This window comes from Microtus ochrogaster, linkage group LG5 (genome assembly GCF_000317375.1).
Source record: "Microtus ochrogaster isolate Prairie Vole_2 linkage group LG5, MicOch1.0, whole genome shotgun sequence".
Lineage (NCBI taxonomy): Eukaryota > Metazoa > Chordata > Mammalia > Rodentia > Cricetidae > Microtus > Microtus ochrogaster.
Genome location: NC_022031.1, coordinates 6,156,890 through 6,172,429, shown reverse-complemented (window position 1 = coordinate 6,172,429; position 15,540 = coordinate 6,156,890).

Genomic DNA, 15,540 nt, shown 5'->3' with positions numbered 1-15,540 from the left:
CAGCAACCACATGGTGGCTCACAACCATCTGTAATGAAGTCTGGTGTCCTCTTCTGGCCAGCAGGCATACACACAGACAGAATATTGTATACATAATAAATAAATAAATATTTAAAAAAAAGAAATACATACAGAGAAAGAGACACACAAGTTCACATGCATATAGTCACCATAAAAACATACCACCAGCAACCATAATATATATGCAAAATACTTGTAAGGGGGAAAAAAGAAAGGAATAAAAGAAGGGAAGGGAAGCAAAGGAAAGAAAAAAGCCAGACAAAGCATTGTGAGAAAAAGGACTTCCAAAATGTTATTTGATTCATTTTGTGTTGGCCATCTACTGCTGGGCATGAGACCTGTGCTTAAGAGTGGTTTGTATGCTCAGTAAGACTCTGAGGAAAAACAACCAAGAGTGGTTTTCATTGGAGATTGCTTTTGGGTCAGGGACAGAGGCTTGAGTCTACTTTCCCTCTCACAATAGATCCCATCTGATTTTGACCCATGTAGGCCCTGTGCAGGTTGCCATGGTCTCTGTGAATTTATATTGTGTCAGTACTGTTGTGTCTGGAAGGCTTTATTTCTTTGGCATTTTCAATCCCCACTATCTCTTACAATATTTCTGCTTCCTTTTCTGTATAGAACTCCCTGAGCTCGGGGGGAGAGATTTGACAGAGACATCCTATTTAGAACTGGTTGTTGAAAGGTCTCTCACTCTCTGTACATTGTACAGCTATGGGTTTGCTTTTGTTCTCATCTGCTGCAGGAGTAAGCTTTTCTGAAGATTGCTGAGCCAGGACCTGATCTTTGAATATAGCAGAATGTCCTTATGAGTCATATTATGGCTAAGATTCCTTTAGCAGAAGAGTAGTCTTTGATTTTCCCCCTATATCTCTGGCCTGTCTAGTTTCAGGTTCTGGGCTATTCCAGCAGTGTCAGGTATGGATTCCATCTCATGGAGTACAGACAGATTTTTCTTTGGGCTGCCAGTTCACAAAAAAGGACATTAATTATGAAAGTTTGGTCTTAGCTTAGGTTTGTTTTAGCTAGCTCTTATAACTTAACCCATATTGTTAAATCTACATTCTTCTATGCTCTCTTTACCTCATTTCCATTTTGCCTATTCTGGTTATTCCAGTCTGGCTGGTGACTTTGCCTTTCCTCTTCCCAGAGTTCTCTCTGTCCAGATGTCCCTGCTATACCCTGCTGCTTAGCCTAGCTATTGGTCATTTAGCTTTTTATTAAGCTAATTACAGTGACATATTTTTACATAGTATAATCAAATATCTTGAAATAATGGAGCAAGCCTTAAATCCAATCAGATATTGGTTGGTTATTCCTACACGCTATTGCCATATCTTGCAGACAGGTCACCATTGTAGATTGAATGGTTTGTAGCTCTCTTGGTGTTTGTCTTTCTCCCTTTGATAGTGTGCAGAGTACCTTGAGTGGATAAAAATATATGATATATTCACACATGGAATATTACTCACCTATTTAAAAAATTGAAATTTTCTGGGGAATGAATAAAGTTAGGAAAAATTATCCTAAGTAAGACTCAAAATTACAGATAAGGTATGTGTTTTTTTATTTGTGGATGTTAGCTCTTAAGTCTTCAATAAGCAGGCTCTACAAATCTTATAACCACAGATGTTACTTACATAAAGTGCAAGGGACTGAGGGAGGTGCAGATCTCCAAAATAGAATAGATAGTTATGAATGGATGGAGGGAAGGGTTGGAACAAGAGGATCACATGAGGAGGGGAAGAAAAAATGAAGGTAAGAGAAGGAATTTGAGAAGAGACATCTTAAACTAAAGTCCATTGAAGGGGTTATATGGAAACACAGTACAGTAGATGCTTCTTAAAATATACATATATGAAAAAATCTAAATGGAATCACCAAATAATGGGGGGACAAAGCCCAAACAATACAGCTCTCATTACCAAACAAAAACTTCAATTCCAGGTATGGGTTGCATACATTTAATGAAGTTGTTGGCCAAAGGAGCCCTTTGGACATCCCGGAACACCCCAGGGATTTCCAAGGCCATTGGTTGCTCTCCACAACTGATGCTGAAGACAATCAATACTCATTGAACATTAAGAAGTCATGCTGGTGCCTACCTAGAACCATCACCTCTACTGACTAGTGTTTATGGTATTAGAAGAAACTTTTAAAAGGACATTGAAAGATAGATTTAAAAGTCTTGATAACCTAGCGTGTGACTCAAGAAGAAACAAAGTTCTATGGAGAACTCAATCAATAAGAGGCCCAGGAGAGAAAGAAGTGTGTTGCTTAGGTTTAACTGTCAACTTTACACAAGCTAGAATCACCTTGGAAGAGTCTTATTGGAGGAATCATCTAGATCTGAATGGTTTTTGGATACGTTTACGGTGGATTGTCTTGTTATTGATGCAGGAAGACCCAGTTGAAGTCTGAGAACAAAAATATAAAAACATAGATTCCAAAAATATAATTGTAGAAATAAAAAAAAAAAGTTGTAAGCCTAGGAGAATGAGAACAGACTGTCAGCAGCTTTCTCAGTAGCTTGAGGATTGACTATTAACAGTGGGCTATTTAACTTTACAATCCATAGCTCTATTTACAAGGCCAGAGCTTCTCTCTGCAAACAGAGAGTAGTGTCCTGGTCATCCTTGATAAACAACAGGTATTTGATGAGTTAACCTTTAGGACACAGAGATGTGTGGCCTCTGGGTTAGACACTGTCTTTGCTATGGGAAACTGGCACCATCAAAGGGGAGGCATGGGGCTCCAGTATACACTGCCTGGAGGTACCAGGAGAGACAGAGGATTGAGTACAAACACTGGTTTGACTAATGAACTCTGCTAACGGAGGTTGTAAAGTAATGTAATCTGTATGTGAGTTTTATCTTGAGATAGTACCAAAAGCTTTTTGCTATCTTCTAAGTTCCCAACCTAAGAACCAATTATTCTGATTTATTAACATTCTGATATTACTAGCAGTCCCTTTTTCTGACTAATTGCTAAAAACTTGTTTTCTTGTAATTAGTGACTTTTGCTGTAATCTCCTCTGGAACATATTTTATGATAACTGCCTAGTTACTTATTGATGGTAGAACACATCCCCTCCCCAAACTTAGGGTCTCTGTTGATTAATCCTTGGGTTCAGGCAAGACTGTAAAAATTCCTTTGTTCAGTCCTAATGCTTGGTGCCCGTACTATGATTTCTAGATTCAGAAACCGGCCTTTTGTGACAGCCTAAAAAAACACCATCTCTGATTGTGGTCTCATCTAGCTGATAAGCTTCTGTGTCCCATGGTGGGTTGTTTTTTTTTTTTTTTTTTTTAATTTATTTTATTTTTAAGTTTGCTTCTGGTTTTCCTGGAATATGGTTTCTGAAATAAAGTTTGCTTTATTAGACTTTTGTGGTCTGTCTCCATCTTTGTGTGACCACCCCCCAACCAACACCAGTCTATTGTGGGTGGTTCCAGTACCTAGGTCATGAGTAGGATAAGGGAGGGGAAAACTGGCCGAGAGCAATCAAGCAAGAGTGAATTTATTTTGTATTTCTTCCTAACTATGAATGTAAAACTCAAGCTGATTGTGTTCTTGCCTTTATTTCTCCAAAATGATGGACTACAACTTGGAAGTATAATAAATCCTGCTGCTGCTTATATTGGTTTTTTGTCAGGAAAACAAAAGCCTAGAACTGAAGAGTCCAAAAATAAGAAAATAAAAATATACATTCCAGAAATAAGAATGGAGAAATAAAGAAATATAAAGTTATAAGTCTAGGGGAATGAGAACATACTGTCAGCAGATTTCTCAGTAGATCAAGGGTCGATCATTCACAGTGGGCTATTTTCTCAGATGCTTAAGAAGCCTCATCAGCCTAGGTCATTTCATTTTACAACTGACTGTTCTATTTACAAGGCCGGAGCTTCTCTCTGCAAATTGAGAGCAGTGTCTAGGCCATCCTTGATGAACGACAGATGTGAACTGAGTTAACCTCAGGGAAAACAGAGTTATGTGACCTCTGGGTTAGGCACTGTCTCTGTTATAGGAAACTGGCACCACCAAAGGGGAGGCATGGGGCTCCAGTATACACTGCCTGGAGGTACCAGGAGACACATTGGACAAGGTAGAAACACGGGTTTGACTAACGAGCTCTGTTAATGGAGGTTGTAAAGTATTCCAGTCTGTATCTGAGGTTTACCTTGAGAAAATGTGAAAAGCTTTCTGCTATCTTCTAAGTTCCCAGCCCAAGAACCAATTATTCTGATTTATCAACCTTCTAGTATTACTAGCGGTCCCTTTTCTGACTAATTGCTTAAGACAACTGTTTTCTTCCAATTAGTGACTTTCGCTGTAATCTACTCTGAAACATATTTCATGATAGCTGCTTAGTTACTCATTGGCGTTAAAACTCACTCCCCTCCTTAGGGTCTATGTTAACTGGTCAGGGTAAGATCATGAAAATTCCTTTGTTCAGACCCAATGATTGGTGCCCCTACTATAAAAAGTGGGTTTAAAAACCGGCCTTTTGCCACATCCTAACAAATACCATCTCTGGCTGTGGTCTCAGCTAGCTGATAAGCTTCTGTGCCCCGCGGTGGTTTTTCATTTTTTATTTTTAAGTTTGTTTCTGGTTTTCCTGGGATCTGATTTCTGGAATAAAGTTTGCTAGAAAGAAGTGACCAGACATGAGGAGCCCACAAGAGAAAATTTTGCCGCAGCTGAATACGTGAGTATTGAGTGCTCAGAAATAGAAAATAAATTTTAAAGCAGTGTAGAGAAGCGGGACAAAATTTAAATTGGGAGTAAAGATTTGTAAATAAGTCTTATATATATTTAAGTTTTATATATATATATATATATATATATATATATATATATATATATGGGATAAGGAAAAAGTATTCAGTTATATATGTTGGTAGCTTAAGTTAGAGTGGAGCAGGAACAAAGGCAGAGATATTTAGAATCTGTAAGTGTAATAGATGCACAAATGCAACTTTTGTCGATTGCTAAACGGATAGGAACAGTAGCCATCTGAATGGAACCCACTTGCAGGTAAAAAGCAAACAAAAGACAGAGTAAGTTTAGACAACAAACTTAACCTCACACAGTCAGCCCAAAGTCAGCCAGTAGGACAAATGAGAGTATTCAGAAATTTTCTTAATTTTATAATTACAAATTAAATTTAAAAATCTGCCCTCCAGAGCCTGGGATAGCAGGCTGGCAGATGGAGAGAGCCTGTGTCCTACCTCCTGCCATGTGGGACAGCTTCACCTGGAAGCTGAAAGGCAGATTTGAAATAAGGTAGCCTCTGAGAGCTGCAACTTCAGGACAATTAAAAATAAATGGAGTTTTTTTTCTTTACCCCACATTCTATTTAGCATAAGTTGTTAGCAATATTTTTTATCTTGGTCATTCTTACAGGGATAAGATGGAATCTCAGACTTGTTTTGATTTGCATTTTTCTAATGGTTAAAGGATGTTATGTTTGAGTATTTTTTTTGTTTTGTTTTGTTTTTCGAGACAGGGTTTCTCTGTGGTTTTGGAGCCTGTCCTGGAACTAGCTCTGTAGACCAGGCTGGTCTCGAACTCACAGAGATCCGCCTGCCTCTGCCTTCCGAGTGCTGGGATTAAAGGCATGCGCCACCACTGCCCGGCCATGTTTGAGCATTTTTAAGATAATAATTTTTGGACAATTGTATTTGCTCAATTTAATGGCCAGAGTAATAATCTTTCCCCAGATGATCATTGCTACAATTCATGCAACTATATTTTGCTAATGTTATAGCTAAATATCCCTTAAAAGATGTTATGCTAAATTTTCCAAATGGCTCTTCCAGTGGAAGAACTGCATACATGGTTAGTAATAAAAATGGATTGTGGAGCATACCACGGCTCCCTGAAAACAACTTAAGGGGTAAAAGCTGCAGACAGATCTGCTGCAGACAGATCTGACATAATGACACCAAGCTGACCTTTGCTGAGGCAAGGTAAAGAAGCCCTTGCAATGAATCATAAAAAGACCCGGCCTCTATTTGGGGTCGAAGATGGGTTTATGTTCTTTTTTCACAGAAAGAAAATAAAAGCTAAATGAGATGACTGCATGTACAGCAAAGGAGTGACAGACAGGATGACTTCACAGCTGCAAACCCCCATAGAGGAGTTCCAGAGCCGAGTTGGAGAGGAATCCTTGATCCAGTCTTCCCTGCCCCCACGGAGAGGAGTGTCTAATCACAAGACCTGCTACTAGAGACTCTACACTGCAGGGTGCCATTCTGCCAGAGATTCCAGACAAAGAGACCCTGCTGAGATAATTGCCAAGATGTGTTTCCTGCTTCTGGTAGCTGAATCCAGCTCACCTCACCCAGGAATGTCACCTGCCCCGAGGAACAGTTGGGGAGCTGCTTCCAGACTTGGAACACAGACCCAGAGGCCCTGCTGAGATAGCCTGACTGCAGTGACTACAATTTTCCATAGTTTACTTTGGAGCTGAAATTCAGACTAAACTAACCCCTCTTCACTTAAAAAGGGAGCCGACTTAGGTGTTTAACTGCTGTTCAGAGACTAAAACTGGTATTTGATAACAGCAATGTCATTGTACTTTTACTGAAATTGACCTAATGATATTTGTAACTGCTTATAGATGTTGAAAAAAGTTAGACACACCCTGTAAATGTTTGGGTTTAACGTTAAGAATTTTAAATTTTGATCCTTTGGGGTGCCTTAATACTGATCACACTGAAATATATGACTACGGTCAGGAAAGGATTAGAGCATAGAAGAAACCAGAGAGACCAAAAGGAGTGATGGTTTAAAAACTGGTTTTTCCACCTCCCGCTGGGTCACCACCCTCTTACCCTTCTTTTTGGGACCCCTTTTAGGATTTTTATTATTGATAGCTTTTGGAGCATGGGCCTTCAATAGGCTCACTAGGTTTATTCTCCAACAAGTGGACTCCTTGACCTCCAAGCCCATTCAAGTCCTTTATCACTGGCTTGATCTGGCTGATCAAGGGCTAGAAGAGCTCCTTTTAAGGAGCCACATAAAACCCAGAGATATGTGTGCCTGCCCACGATAGGCATGGGCACTAGCAAAAGGAGTGCGAGACAAAGCACTGCAGGGAGAAGACCATGCATTCTGTCTCTGAGTCTCCTCAGGAACATGACTGATTGCATAGAGGTTGACGTCCAGAGGTGCTGATATAAAAACCTAGACCTCTCCTCCCCAAAAAGACATCTGTAACTTTGAAGAAAAATTTCCTTCACCAAGTTGGAAAGAAATTTCTCCCACCAAGTAAACATGGGAGAATTGGGCCTCTGCCCCCCTCCCACTGATTAATGCCTGCTCATCTACTAGATGACCTTTAACTCACCTCATACTAATACTTATAAAGAGGGAGGACCTGCTGAGAGCAAAGACCTGTATTTTGGTTATAGCCCTCACAAGTTAAGTAAGCTATTCAGAAGCCTTTTTATCTCCCTGTGAGTTAGGAGTGCCTACAGGCCTGCACACCTGTGGATCCCAGGCACCGGAAGTGATTCGCATTTCCCCCTATAAACATTTACAGACCCTCAGCATCTCCTTATCTCTTCCTGTCAGCTAGGGGATGCCTCCAGACCTGACATTCCAGCATCCAGCCCTACCTTCTGCCTGCTTGCTATATAATGCTCCTGAGAAAAAATAAAGTTGGCAACTTGATCAGAATAGACTAGCTGTCTATTTCTTGTGTCTCTTGTCCCTTTCATTCTTCCCATCCAGACAGATCAGGTTTTATTCATGTCCTGCTGGTAGGGACATTGGTGGTGTTCCCATCTTTGCATGAGACCTCTTGACCCAACAGAACAAGGGGCTAGTCGTGGAGGCTAATATGAAATAGATAGCAAATTACTGTCCCAAAAGGACATGGTAACCAGCAGTAAAAAGGAAAGACTGACCAATGCAGTATTAGATGTATGGTGTGACAAGGAAGAGGATAGAGGAACAAGAGCTATCTCCTTTATGTATTTATGGTCTTTTCCATTTAATTGATTGAGTGCTGCAGAATGTTCACTTAAGTGAGCTCCTGAGGGAAGGGAATGAGGAAGTGAAGACAAGTGTGGACAGCGCCACCACAATCTGCCTGGAAGACACAGATTTGCAAGCTCACCTAGCTGCCTGATGACTAAACTCACCCAGGTGTGAAAGAGCTCAAGGCAATGGGGCAGACCTTCATCCTCAAGTGTTCTGACATGCTTTTGGTTTTTTGGTTGATATCTAGAGTATTTCCTAAGTGCTGACTCAGCATCATACTATTAATTTCATAAAGCAACAATACTGCAATCATTTTCACAGTTTTCAGATATTGAGAAAGTATCATAATCAGTTGTTGGAGAAGAGGCTTGGCAGCTGAGATAGGTTCAGACATGACTGAAGAAGTATGGTACAGGCTTGTGATGAGACCCACACTTACCATAAGGAAAACAACTGCACATTGTATAGTTGGGGTCATTTCCAGAAAAAAAATATTTTTCTATTCCTAATTATATGCCTTATTGTAGAAGAAGCCAAGTGATACCATCAAACTTCATCTGAAAGCTCATGTCTGATGCACACATCCAAGAAATAGTTTCTTATTGGCTTCTGCTTAAGGTCAGTGTATATACCATGCATGAAATGAATGTAACACCAAGTAGGACTATCTCGGGATAATAAATTGCTTTGCCATTTAGGTTTGGGACAGTAAATGCAACACTGAAAGTAGGCTTTAAGAACAAATGAGAATTTATTACTATCAAGAACAGGAAGAACATAGAAGGAGGAAGGAGAGAACATAAAAATTATTACTCATATATGTGTCAACACAGAGAAAAGCACTTTAAAATCCATGATCTTTTCAGTTCACACAAAAGGTCTTTCAAAGCAGTTTTCTACATTTTCCAACATGGCAAAAGTAAGACTTAGACTAGTCAGTTCCTTAAAATAATATGTGATGTGCAAAGTCAATGCATGCATGGGCTAATCAAATTTTAACTATAACAATAAAGAATAATATAATGGCCAAAATAGCAAAATCTTGTCATTTGGCTATGACATGCTACTTTACTTCCTGGTGGGCTTTTTGTTTGTTTCTTTGTTTTGAGAAGAAAGCAATTTTGTGAAAATTTATATGACTTCTGCTAAACTGTGTGCACTGTCCTTTAGCTGTGACTGTTTGTCACATGGGATTCCATGACACATATTGGAAGAAAGCATTTACTCCTGATTCAGTCTGAAGCTCATTCAAATGTCAGGAACACAGGGACAGGAAGGAAATCTGCACTATGCTAGTGGGAGCTACACGAGTAAGTGACTTTTGTTTACATAAAAATAATCTTAACAGATTTTTCCTGATTGTGTACAGAGAAGACTGTCCATCTCAGTTCAGAACTCAGTTCTCATGAGGGCACCGTGTTTTCAGAGTCCATGGAAGGCCTGATATAGTTATAAAACGCTAGCTGCTCGTATGTGTAGGTATGCTTCATGGAACAGTAACAACCTAGGCCACCTTAATTCACAAAGAAGAATACAAAGAGTATTCTGAGGACTAGCTTCTCCTGTGTGCTACTGGCCTTTGTCTTATAGGCATTGTATGATGATTTATTCTCTCTCTACTAGACAATCCTCTAGTCTCCAGCCCAGCACATACAGGAGGTCTTTTCTGCACGCTCACTTCTTCGCGGAACATTCTTGGTCAACTTTTTACACATATTTTTCAGTACAAGTTTGACACGTTTATTTTTGTTCTGGAAGAACAAAGGAAAGCTATATACATTATTTATTCAATATATCAGAATTTTTAAAAAGTTCAAAAGTGAAGGTTTCCTATACTAAGTTGGTACAAATCCAAATTTCTGTTGACTTTAAACAAAATGTATTTGTCAACTAACAAGACTCTTAGGACCTTACTTCATAAACTGGCAGTAATGGCATATGATCATGTTATAGAAATAGTTTTCCCTCATTAGAAAAAAACCTATCTCCTCGCTATGTAGTCCTTAACTGAGAAGCTGATAAGGCATAAGATGCAGGCAAGAGACACCTACCTTGCTTTACAAAACATAAAAATGTGTAGCAAAATACATTTAAAGGTGTCAGGATATGAGTATATCTTGACAATTTTGTTATTTCTTGCATAATACACAAATATTCTGTTGAAAAATTTTGCCTGAGGCAAAAGACTTGAGTTTATACAATATAAATGCACAGAGCTCCACCATATACATTTCCTTTTTACAATAATATTGGATTTCTATTGCCATGACTAAAATTGATCTTACATAATCCACAAAAACCTGTTCTCAAAATGTAACAAATCAGTTACTTAGGAGTTAGTAGGGAATATAGTTTATAACTTAGCTTTCATGTAAACAGCTTTTGTAAGAAAGGTTATTTTGGACAGTATTAGATGTTGACTTGCATTCTAAGAATAAAAAATAAAGTACTGGAGCTGGAGTCCTCTCTGCTTGCTTCTCCAGGAGTTCCCTTATTTGGAAATCGTGTCAATTTGTTTAGATTTCCTTTGGAAGGTATGCTGGAAATCCAATCTGAGTGAATCCTTATTCAGATGAGGTTTTGATTGGGAGGTCATGAGACAGGCCTTCCTTGACCATCTCCAGAGGGTTGACCAAGGCCTTCACACCTCCAGTCTACCCTCCTGTGAGACAAAGCCTTAGCAGTTCACTCAGGCTGTAGTTGGTTGCTACAGAAATCCTAGCCAACCAGTCAAGTCAGCCAAGCACTGCTGGAGAGTGGATTTAGGCACTGCCCTCTGCCCCGTGAATCCAAACGATTGCAAGCTGGTATACTGTAGAACAGAGCTGGACATTCTCATCTGTATATGTTAAAATAAATTAGGTTTTGTAACAATTGAAATATTCCTACCTGTGGAAAAAGGCATGGGAACTCGGATTCCATTGGGATTCCAGTTTTCTAAAACAACAGCAATAAAAAGTGATTAAAACCAGAATGTACCATGACAGGGCAAGTGCTGTGAGGAGAGAGTGCAGGGCTAAGTTACACACCACATGGAGATCCTGTGGACCCCATGCTGTACAGAACCCTAGCAACCAATGATGCTGTGTATGCATGTGTGAGTGTGTGCGTGTGTGTTGAAAGAACTGACCTGCAGCATTTCCTAGCACATACAGTTCCAAGGACACACACAGCAGTGATAGTACAGAAAGAGATAGGACGCGACTGTTTGTCAAGAGCAACCCTCTTGAGCTGAGTAAAGGTGTAGCTATCAGGTTCTGCTGGAAACTACGAAGTTGACAGAGACATCCATGTTCCTCAGTTCTCTTCCCTGACTAGTAGCACAGGCAGTGGACCCAGAACCAGGAACCTGAATCAATCCATCACTTACAGATTACTTATACTGACATTCTTGATTCCATACTATGTTAGCAAGTAGTAACATCAAACTATGATCAAGGAATATTTTAAAAATAAATGTATGCACATCTCAGATCTGAAAATGTATTTGAAAAGAATCTTTCACAGAGAAAACATCCTGAAATTCCATGAGGTAAAATGATAGCTTCAAAATTATAAACACTATTATAAATTTTTTCTGACTTGTCTGCACACTTGGATATAACAATCTTACTAGGATACATTTTAAGTGCATTTACATTTTAATATTTATGTAAATATTAAAAGATAAAGAAATGACTTAGCAGTTAAAAACTCTTGCAGAGTATCCAGGTTTGGCTCCCAGTACACATATGGCAGGTTACAAGCATTTAAAACTCCAGTTCCAGAAGATCAGTGCCCACATTTTCATGCATGTGATGCATATAAACTCATACAAGCACACACATGTACATAAAAATAAATATATATATTAAATGTAAGATAATTACTGTAAAGGCAATAGCATTTTTAAAATAACACACATTGTAAACTTAAGGCTTTATTGACCATTTTGCTATTACTCAGCAAAATCAAGTAAAAAGTAAGCAAATTTAAACAAATCTAAGTGAAAACAATTGAGACCACCACATAAACATGCTTCTTGGACCCTGGTGACTAACAGCTCTAACTCCACACTGAAGAAGCTAGACACTTAGTCTTCACAACCCCCTGTCAGGGACTGACAGACAGTTAACGAATCGTGTAACTGCTGGAGAGTGGACAGTTTCAGAGATGTCACTGTATTTTCCCTGAGCTATTCCCAAGAACATCAGCTGTTTCACAGGCTCACCACATGTCAAAGTTTATTGGAAGGTAAAATCAACCATGTATTTTCTTATTTGGTCATTCATTTTTAAAAGCTTAGAAAAAAAAACTACTTTCTATAACATGAGTCAATGAGTTTTCTTCCAAGTTAATACATGCATTGAACATTTTCTTTGAACCAGGTATATTAAGAGTTTTACTCAGACTGTCCTTTACATCCTTAAAGCAACCCTCGTGAGTGTGTTTTTAGTATATTCACATAGGCGATGGGGAATCTATTGCCCTAAGCAGTGAGTATCTTTCCTAGTCACATAGGAAGTAATCACAGACTGCAGGATCTCAGCATTGCAGTCTGGCCAAATCGATCCCGTACAAGCTGCTACTTGGCTGCACACAAGGCAAAGAGACGGAAGCTCACGCAATCCTCACATACAGCTGTGGCTGTAGCTGTAGCTTTGTTTAATTGGACAATAGATCTTAATTTGTGACTAGTGCATTTCTAAGAAGAATTGTTTACTGAGCACTTACTATAAATCAAGTCACACAGGTGCTCTTTGTATATAATCTCTCTTACTTTTCCTGTCAAACCTGTGGAAGCAGATCTCTCCTCCTACACACAAAAGAACAGGCGTGAATCATTAAGCAACTTATTCAAGGTCACACAGTTAGAACTCAGGCCTCTGAGTTGGCATTTAAGGAAGTTCTTCCTTTCTTTTTTGATTTCCTAGACAAGGTTTCTCTGTGTGACCCTGGCTGTCCTGGAACTCAACTCTGTAGACCAGGCTGAGACAGATCCGCCTCTGCCTCCAGACTATTAGGATTAATGACATGCACCACCACCACCCAGCTACTTCTTTCTTTTATTAAAAGTTCTTATCTTAGTTTGTTTCTGATAACTTACATACTAATAGCTAACAATGATTCATATGGAATATCTTTCTCCTCAAACTCAATATGTACATTTTTATGTCATATTAGACCAAGATAGGCTAAGAAAGGGCTCTCGATTAATTACGCCTGATTTCAAACTAAAATGAATAAAATGCCTGTCTGAAACAGACTAAAATAGAAATTAGAATAAATATGAGGAGAGGGAGAATCCCTGGCTGATGGGTTTGCATCCTTGTTGCCTTCTTCTGAGGTATGAGTTTTGTAGAGGACTCACGGACAGCTTACCTGACCAGCAAAAAATAAGCTTAAAGGGTGTTTTACAGAGTAGTAAAATGGGGAAATTATTTAGTTTCATTTTCTCGTTGAATTCAGGCTTTCTAGATTTTGAAACATGGAGAAAAAAATACATTTTCTTTTTGTCTACTTAGTGCCCATTCATTCCTATACATACAAATATTTAGGAGAATGCTCAGGACAGTCACTCAGAAGCATGACAGTCATGGTGCTCTGATGTCCAGGAGAGGCCGAGGAAAAGTCATATAGAGACTCAACCCCGGCTGCTTGCAAGAAACACCTGATCTGGGTTGAACTAATACTGAAAGTTTTTATTTTTAGTGACATTTAAAACCAATGACTTAGAAAAGTAATGGGTATGGGTATGCAGATTTGATGAAATTAGAGGGCCTGGGCCTGTCAGCCTACAGGAGGTACGGTAGAGTCTGGATACTGATTCCTGTGGCATTCAAGCTTTATCGGTAAAGGTAAATAATTTTTTATTTTGTGATATTTAGTATATGACAAATTATAGATTTATGGGTAAAGAATTTAAAATGATTAATAGCAAGAAATGAGTAATTGCAACTCTCCAGTCACCATCCTGGGGAATGGTCTTGGATTAAAGGCATAAGGTCTTACGTAGCTTGCTTAGATGTTGCACACTATATACACGAGTGCATGTGCTCCTGCATGGATGTGAGTATACATGGGTGTATATCAGGTGGGACTTCTCTGGAGTGATGGAACTAAATGGATATGTGTCACAAATACAGAGAATGAGGCCAAGCTAATACCCTAAGTATACGGCATTGTAGAAAAGGTACGCTTAGAGTTTTTGAGGAGAAAGGAGGCTGTTAGTGAATGAAGTTTGGGCCACAGAGTGTTGCACATGTGTGGAGTACATCCACACTACTTTTGGATACCTGCAGCCCACACTGCCCTATTTAAAATGTAGAGATCTTCTGCTATAGGATATGACGGGAAAAAGGTATGAACACAGTGGTAAATTCTACTACAGTTAAGTCACCAGTAGAGCCAACACACTATATAAAAATCTTAAATAGCATAAACACAGTTTGCAAATTGTGGTGTGTGTGTGTGTGTGTGTGTGTGTGTGTGTGTGTGTCTGTGTGTGTATTTAAATCGTTTTGTAATTCTCCAGGCATTCAGTGTACAGGTTTCTTGGCTGAATGACATCATTAATCCTGTAGAAGGGTTGACTTTGGGCCATGAAGCACACAGACTTTAAAGCTTTCAAGAGCAAGGGACTTGGGCTTGTCTAATTGGTAACAAAGCACTGAACAGTCCTTTTCTTGGATGGACACACTCTCTATCAAACAAGCCAACATTATGTGCTAAGAACTGAGGTCCATGCTTTCTCCAATAAATAACTTTCCTACCAAAGACAGGTGAGAAATTCCGAACATCTGTGGCCTTGCCTAAAGTATAAAAGGTTACCTGAACTATTCATTTTTTTTCCATTTGCAACCTTATGGCTCTGTCAGAAAGGGCACCTTCCAGTCTTAACCCTTCCTACAGGTTTCCCTAAAGTTTGAGGCAAGTCCGTACCAGTGTTACACCCTGAAGTTCTACAAAATTATCACTTAATGGAAGAGAAGGGGAGGGTTTTTTTTGGTTTTTTGTTTGTTTGTTTTTTTTGCAGTTTTTAAGCTATCATGACAGGGCATCAACAAAAAATCGTATGGTTTTCTATTTGTGGAAAATGAATCTTTCAGGTTCAGAATAATCAGTACTCTTTTATTAACCCATTGGTCCATAAGACAGCCAGCCTACAAGTTGAAAAGCAACCTGTTAGCTTTATATAGACAAAACAAAATGCCTAAGATATACTTTAAAAGAAAAAAAATGTTTACTTTGCTCACAGTTGCAGAGATTTCCAGTCCAGAGTTAGTGAACCCCCTCATCCACAGCTTTGGGCATATGACAAGGCAAGACGTCACAGAGGAGCATTTGGGGAGAAAGCTCTTTCCTTTGTTATAGATGAGAAGCAAAGAGTGCAAGAGAAAAAGACTAAAATCTCTCAGTGACCTCACACCTGGCTCCACCACTTCAGTTTCTGCCATCTCCCAATAGTGTCACACTGGGAACAAACCATCTCCCAATAGTGTCACACTGGGAACAGACATTACACCCATCCTTGGGGAACAGCCTAGA